The sequence below is a fragment of the Notolabrus celidotus genome, chromosome 6, assembly GCF_009762535.1.
Source record: "Notolabrus celidotus isolate fNotCel1 chromosome 6, fNotCel1.pri, whole genome shotgun sequence".
Taxonomy (NCBI): Eukaryota; Metazoa; Chordata; class Actinopteri; order Labriformes; family Labridae; genus Notolabrus; species Notolabrus celidotus.
The window spans coordinates 12,129,401-12,135,400 of NC_048277.1; the positions used below are offsets into that span (position 1 = coordinate 12,129,401).

At 40.2% G+C, this 6,000-nt stretch overlaps 1 protein-coding gene across 1 annotated transcript in view; it reads right to left on the bottom strand.

The window, feature by feature from the left end:
- il34 (interleukin 34) overlaps window positions 1-5,748 on the bottom strand; it is a 39,534-nt gene extending 33,786 nt beyond the window's left edge. Inside the window, exon 1 of the mRNA XM_034685019.1 lies at window positions 5,550-5,748. The gene's annotated coding sequence lies outside the window, so the exon portion shown is untranslated. The remainder of the gene's footprint in view (window positions 1-5,549) is intronic.
- Window positions 5,749-6,000: the final 252 nt, after the last annotated feature.

The following is a 6,000-nucleotide window of genomic DNA, read 5'->3' on the forward strand; positions in this document are numbered from 1 at the left end:
TGTGCATCTGACGGACACAAAGTGTATGCACTTCAGGTCAAAACTTTAAAATTATGCTGCATCACGAAACATCTGTCTCTTGACTTTTTTGTTGAATGTATATGCAACTACATTTAAACTGATTTCTTCTAAATATTTTTAATCCAAAGATTTATCTTTTATCAAAAGTTTTCCTGACACTTTACATTTGCATGTTCATTAGCAGTGCTGTGAGAATGTGTCATGACCATAGACTGTTTAAAATGGACATAGTTTTGAAGCCAATCATCGGCGGTTGCCATATTGGAAATGCTGAACACAACCTAACTTCGTCTGAGCTGGTGTGTGAGGTAAAGCGGTGGGCCTTAAGCCTGTCAGCTACAGGGTGCCCGCCTGTCAATCAAGTCAGCCAAGACTAAAAATTCTTATTTGGGCAAAACTCTTAAGTTAAATATCTTTGAAAATACAGACTTGTGAAAAAATTCACCCCCGATGTGCCGATTGAGAAATTAGCTCTTCAGATCTAAACCGTTTTTTGAACCAGGCTGTAAACATGTTTATTTCTGCTGCAAAGATCATTCTTTTTGAATTGTTGTGTATGTGTTATCCAATGTTTCTGCAGCCAGCCTCAAGCGGACACTTGATGAACTGCAATTTTTTTAGCATTTCCGCAGGGGCATCATATTTCAAGACCGGAGGTTGCTGCTTGGTTCTTGCCATATGAATAGACAATATATTGTGATTGATGCAAGTTTTTGTTAAAAAAAATTGCTTTTTTCATCTATCACCCTGCACCAAATATTGACTTTCAGGCTCCATTGCTTGCACATGTACTTATGATCTTGAACTTCAAACACTTTTGTAATATAAAAATACACAAAGCTGACTCAGTGTCCTTTTGTTACTCTGTTGTCCTCACATAATGTTTAGAAATTCCATGGTAAGAAAGAGATTCAAAAAGACCTCAAACTGCAGGAGATGGCATCAAACAGATCCCAACTTATCTTCCACACTGCAATAGTCAATGCGCAATAGTATCTCATGTACCATTATCTGTAAGCAAAACAGAATAATGACCTCTAAATCGAACATGAGGGGAATCTCACACCTGCTGAAAAATTATGCAACATTTTTTTTAAATTCAACTCAGAAACAAAAGGAAAGGCGTGAGAACATTTTTGATTAAAGGTTAATGTAATATGTTCATGGTGCCATTAAGTCCAGTCTGGGATGCTTATGAAGGCTTAAACTGGATGAATCTCAGCTACACAAGTTATAGGATGGACGCTGGTTTCTTATCTGCAGCTGGCAGGCAACAAATTTTAAGAGTAAATCGCCCTTATTCCCTGTCAGAAAAAAATGAAACATTCATAACAGAAAAGGTGAAAGTTTTTGATCACTATCAAAAATTAAACATTTCCCTTATAATGTCACCTGATGTCCACTGGGCCTCACTGACCATATACTGACCTTCCTCACACACATGGTCATAAATTAAATCTTCAAAGAGTTGCAAAAATGGAGCTATTTAGAATCATGAAGCATGCATGGATCAATACTATAATATCAATACTCTCTGGGATATTTTGAGGACTGCTACCAACAGTCTTGATGCGATCACAGTGTTTTGTGCCATCATGTACCAGGCTGGTTATAATAAAAACCACAGATGGTTAAGGTTGCCATGAAAGGGGTATTCGGAGAGGGAACAGGGACAGATCTACAGAGCAATTCAACAGCTGGACAGTATTAGTGTAAAACAGATAGCTCTGGTTAAGATTTGCTTGTCAGGACACAGGGCACTGTTGTCATTTTTTCTTTGGCAATGTGATCTTCTTGAATGTAATAACATACTAAATTTACAAATTATGTCAGATTGAGTACTGAATTGAGCTTTGGACTTAGAGGGCTAACTCTGCTGTTATAAACCATGACTGTGTAGCTTTGACTCTTCACTAAAAGAAAGGCAATCTACAGTCTCAGTGTTTTCGAAACAAAACCACAATTTTTTAAAATATTTGCACTTTGCAAACAAACTGAATGACAAAAAGGAGCATCCCCCATGTCCAGTCAAACAGGCTCAGTTTCAGTATATAAGCTCTGATGCAGGGCACACTTTACCAGCAGAGTGTGCTTAACTGAACTTGCAGGTGGATCATACACTTTTTGATCCCAACAGTCCTTTCTCCAGTTGTCAGTCAGATTACCTCCTGAAGGTCGCTAATGATACCACCCACAATTGGCTCATCTCTGATTAGACAAAGTCTGCCTACACAGTTAGAAAATGGATCATTGGATGTTTTTTTTGTCAAGACAGTTTAGAGCTGAGTGTTTTGAAGACTTTGGAGATGGTGAAATCTGCAGAAAGTGCCAAGCACCGCCTCACCCAGTGTGATTCATCATTGCACATTGGGTAGAGTTGAAAAGCTCCCTGGGCACTATCATCACCAGGGCCAAAAGTGGATGCTGAACATCAGCTCATCAAGAAAGCCCAGCAGAGAATATGCTTCGTGCTGCAGTACAAGAGATTAAAGCTCAACCTTTGTGGTTTTCTCTTACATTGCCATCACTGACTCAATCCTAACCTCCTCCATCAACACTGGAGCCATTGCCAAGAACAAGAGCAGTGTGCAGTGTGTGCTTCACTCGGCTGAGAGGTGATTGGCTGCCATCAGACACCCATCCTGGACTTGTTCACTCTTAGGACCCTGATGTAGCAGGAATGACAAACTTTTTGAAACAGTTGGCCGGTCCATCAGGACCTAAACTTACTTACAAGAATGATTTCCACTTAAATGTGCCCTTGGCGCCAGCACCATAACCTGGGAACTTACACTGATACTGACCCTGACATACATTCATTCAACTTACATCAGTGCAAAGTAAAGTTAAAAAGCATAGCTCTATAGGTTGTAATTGCAGCACATTGTTTAGGGTGTTCTTAAAACTAGCTAGTTTAAGAGTTGTATATCATTTCAGTCAGACTACTCTTAACTGCAGCAAATACATGAGTGATTACATTTTCTTTACATTTAATTTGTGTTCAAAGAAAATATAAAAGATCTCCTCACTGCTCTCTCATGACTTTGTTTTTTATGAAAAGAAATAAAGCCATTTTATTGGAATATAAAAAGTTACCACTCTACACTCTGGGACAGCGGGAGGGCTTGCAGGGAGGTAATCAACCTGAAGCAGTCTAAAAAGTCTGAACAGAATGTAAAATAGACTTTTAATAAAAGGGATTGTTGATATTTGTTTTATTTTGGTTTGGTTTCTTGAATTGTGGTTGTATGAGTAACTTATCAATAGTAAGTGTATCACCCACACGGGATGTCTTTCAGTTCAACCCCATGTTGAGAAAGCAGCTGGAGAACAATAAATCTGCAAACGGGGTCAATCTTACCATGTAATTTTGTTAAGAAAGTCTTAACTCAAATAGCTTAGCTTTGACAAAAGGGCTGAGCTGACCAGGATTCTCTGTGGGTAATACTCTTACTATTGACAATTACCTCATAAATGCCCACTTCAAAGAACAGATCTGCCCTTTTAAGTCGGAAGGGATGCAAGGAAAAAGGACTTCTTAGGAGTAACCATGGACACATAAACTAAGTGTGGGAAAGAAATGAACAAATTCAAGGAAAAGGAGAAACTTGGGATCATTTGGGGTTATTCAGAGGAGTGTATTCTGAGGATTTAGCAAACTTAATTTAATATTTCTGATGCTGGGTTGAAACAACTGTTTTTAGATTTTAGATACAGATAATATTTTTTTGTTAAAACCAATTAAATCCACTTCATTAGGATGTTGTCTTGCCCCACCCCAGCTGTTCACACGCTGAGTGAACAGCTCTGCTCACTGCTCATATCTCACCCCTGAAGCTGATGCAGGTAGCACATTGGTTTTTATTATATAAGCCTGTTCCACCCTTAAAAATGTTGACCTCATCTCAGCTGTGAACATGTAACATGAAACAGAGCAAAAAGGTTTCAGTCAAATGCTCCACAGTATGCCGAGCACAGCAACAAAACTAGAACAATAGGACCTGCTATGCATGCGTGACAAAACCAGTAAGTTACAACATGTTTACTCTTGGACAAACTTTTTGCACCCACACAGAAAAGGATGCATAAAGGCTGCATACATTAATTTCTCTGAGAGAGCACTGAGAAAATTATAGGGTCTGTGATGTATTCCCCTCTACAGAAAATGTGTATTCTAAAAAGTATATGCACAAATTTAAGATTATACAGGCCTATATTTAGGCACACGCTTAAGGACCGGCTATTTTTGTTGATTATATTCCTGTGCCTCAACAATCTCAATTCATTCCGTTTCTCACTCTCCTTGACCTGATCCAGCAGCACAGCATGACAAATCTTCCTCTTAATTGTTCAACCAAATGCTGAAACCAAACAGACCTCACACAGCCCGGGATGACGCGAGACTTGGCCAAAATATCCCCAAAGAGTCATCACTGGAGGTTCTAACCTCAGACTGGACCTCACAAGGATAGAAGTGGAGGAAAGCGCGAACAACACGAGCGCACACTCAAATATACTCCCGCTGCGCTGACACACAGCAGCTCTATGATCCCTTTTGGCTCAATCTTTGGATTTCCCGTGAAATCATCCACCACTTCACCAGTGCAGGAAAAAATCATTAATTAACTGTTGCCTTTAGAGGGGCCGACACTTACTGGATTTATTCAATTTCGCAGCAACGTATGCTTTCCCTGCAGAATCTACAGCAGAGACCGTACAACCCGAATGAATGAATTTCACAGTCAACTTTATATTACACCAAGATCAAATAACGTAGAAATACCTGATGCATTACAGAATTATAAATGTAACAAAAATGTTCATTCAAATGCATCCAAAAAGGGAATTCGAGCTCAAAGGAGCATCATGAACTGCATGAAATCTCCTCACCATACTGTCACGAATGACAGTTAATGAGAGATTTGATTAAACCTCGGTTATAGCCACTTTTCCTCTCTTTATTTTCATTTTCCACCAAATTGAATTAGATGGGAAAACCGCATCAGATAAACCATCCGTGCCTGTTTTTCATTTTTTCATGCTGCGCTTCGAAGTCTTGTCTCAGTGGGGTTCAACCAGACTGACTGCATTTTCGTCAACCCTTCATCCATCCCTCTCTCTTTAGTTCAGTCCCCATGGTGTTGAAGTAATCCGATGCGTTTGTTTAAATTGCCTTGCTGTGAGTCCAAGTTCACCCTCGGGCTCAATAAGATCTCACCTTGCTGATTAGAACAATTTCAGCGACCTGTTGCGTAACTCCACATAAGTTCTGCTGGAAAGTGCATTTGCCTTGAAAACCTGATTTGACGCATGTTTTCACTGTTATCTGCCAGAGATGAGGTGTCAATCGGGGCATAAATAGGTGCACCTGGCGAAAGTGAAAGTATTGCTGGACATGTATAGGCCACCTACTTCTCGCACAGGTAAAAGTTGGAACACACAAGCACTCATATCAGATCACCTGTGTTTCCGAAAGGAAAAGTTGGAAAGTGAAAATCAACATCTTAGACAAACGAAGACATACGCACCTCGATGGTCCCCTTTGACCTGTTCTGGTATGCGCAAAGGCTGTATCCGTTCAAAAGGTGGCAAGTTGCAATGAGTCCTCTTTAAATTAAAAGAGTGGTCCGCGTGATGTGGGTCCAATCATAAAAGTAATTTGCAAAAGTCCATGTCTAGCACTGTCCATTCACGCCGTGTTGTTGCGCTCTGTCCGCTGTGCGTGCCCCCAAGTGCGCAACAGGCTGACCTGCAGCTCCCCCACTTCACTCCACACCGCAGACACGCCGCAAGTACAGCCTGCTTTCAAAATAAAAGTGCGCGCACCATAGAGCCTGTCTGCGTGTCCACCTCCTGACAAGACAACTTGAACTACACGAATAGACACAGTTTAACAGTTTATGTAGGACATCTCAAAGCAAGTGATCTGTCTGCATTTGGAAAACCTAATTTTTTACCATAACCCTTTGATATCAATGA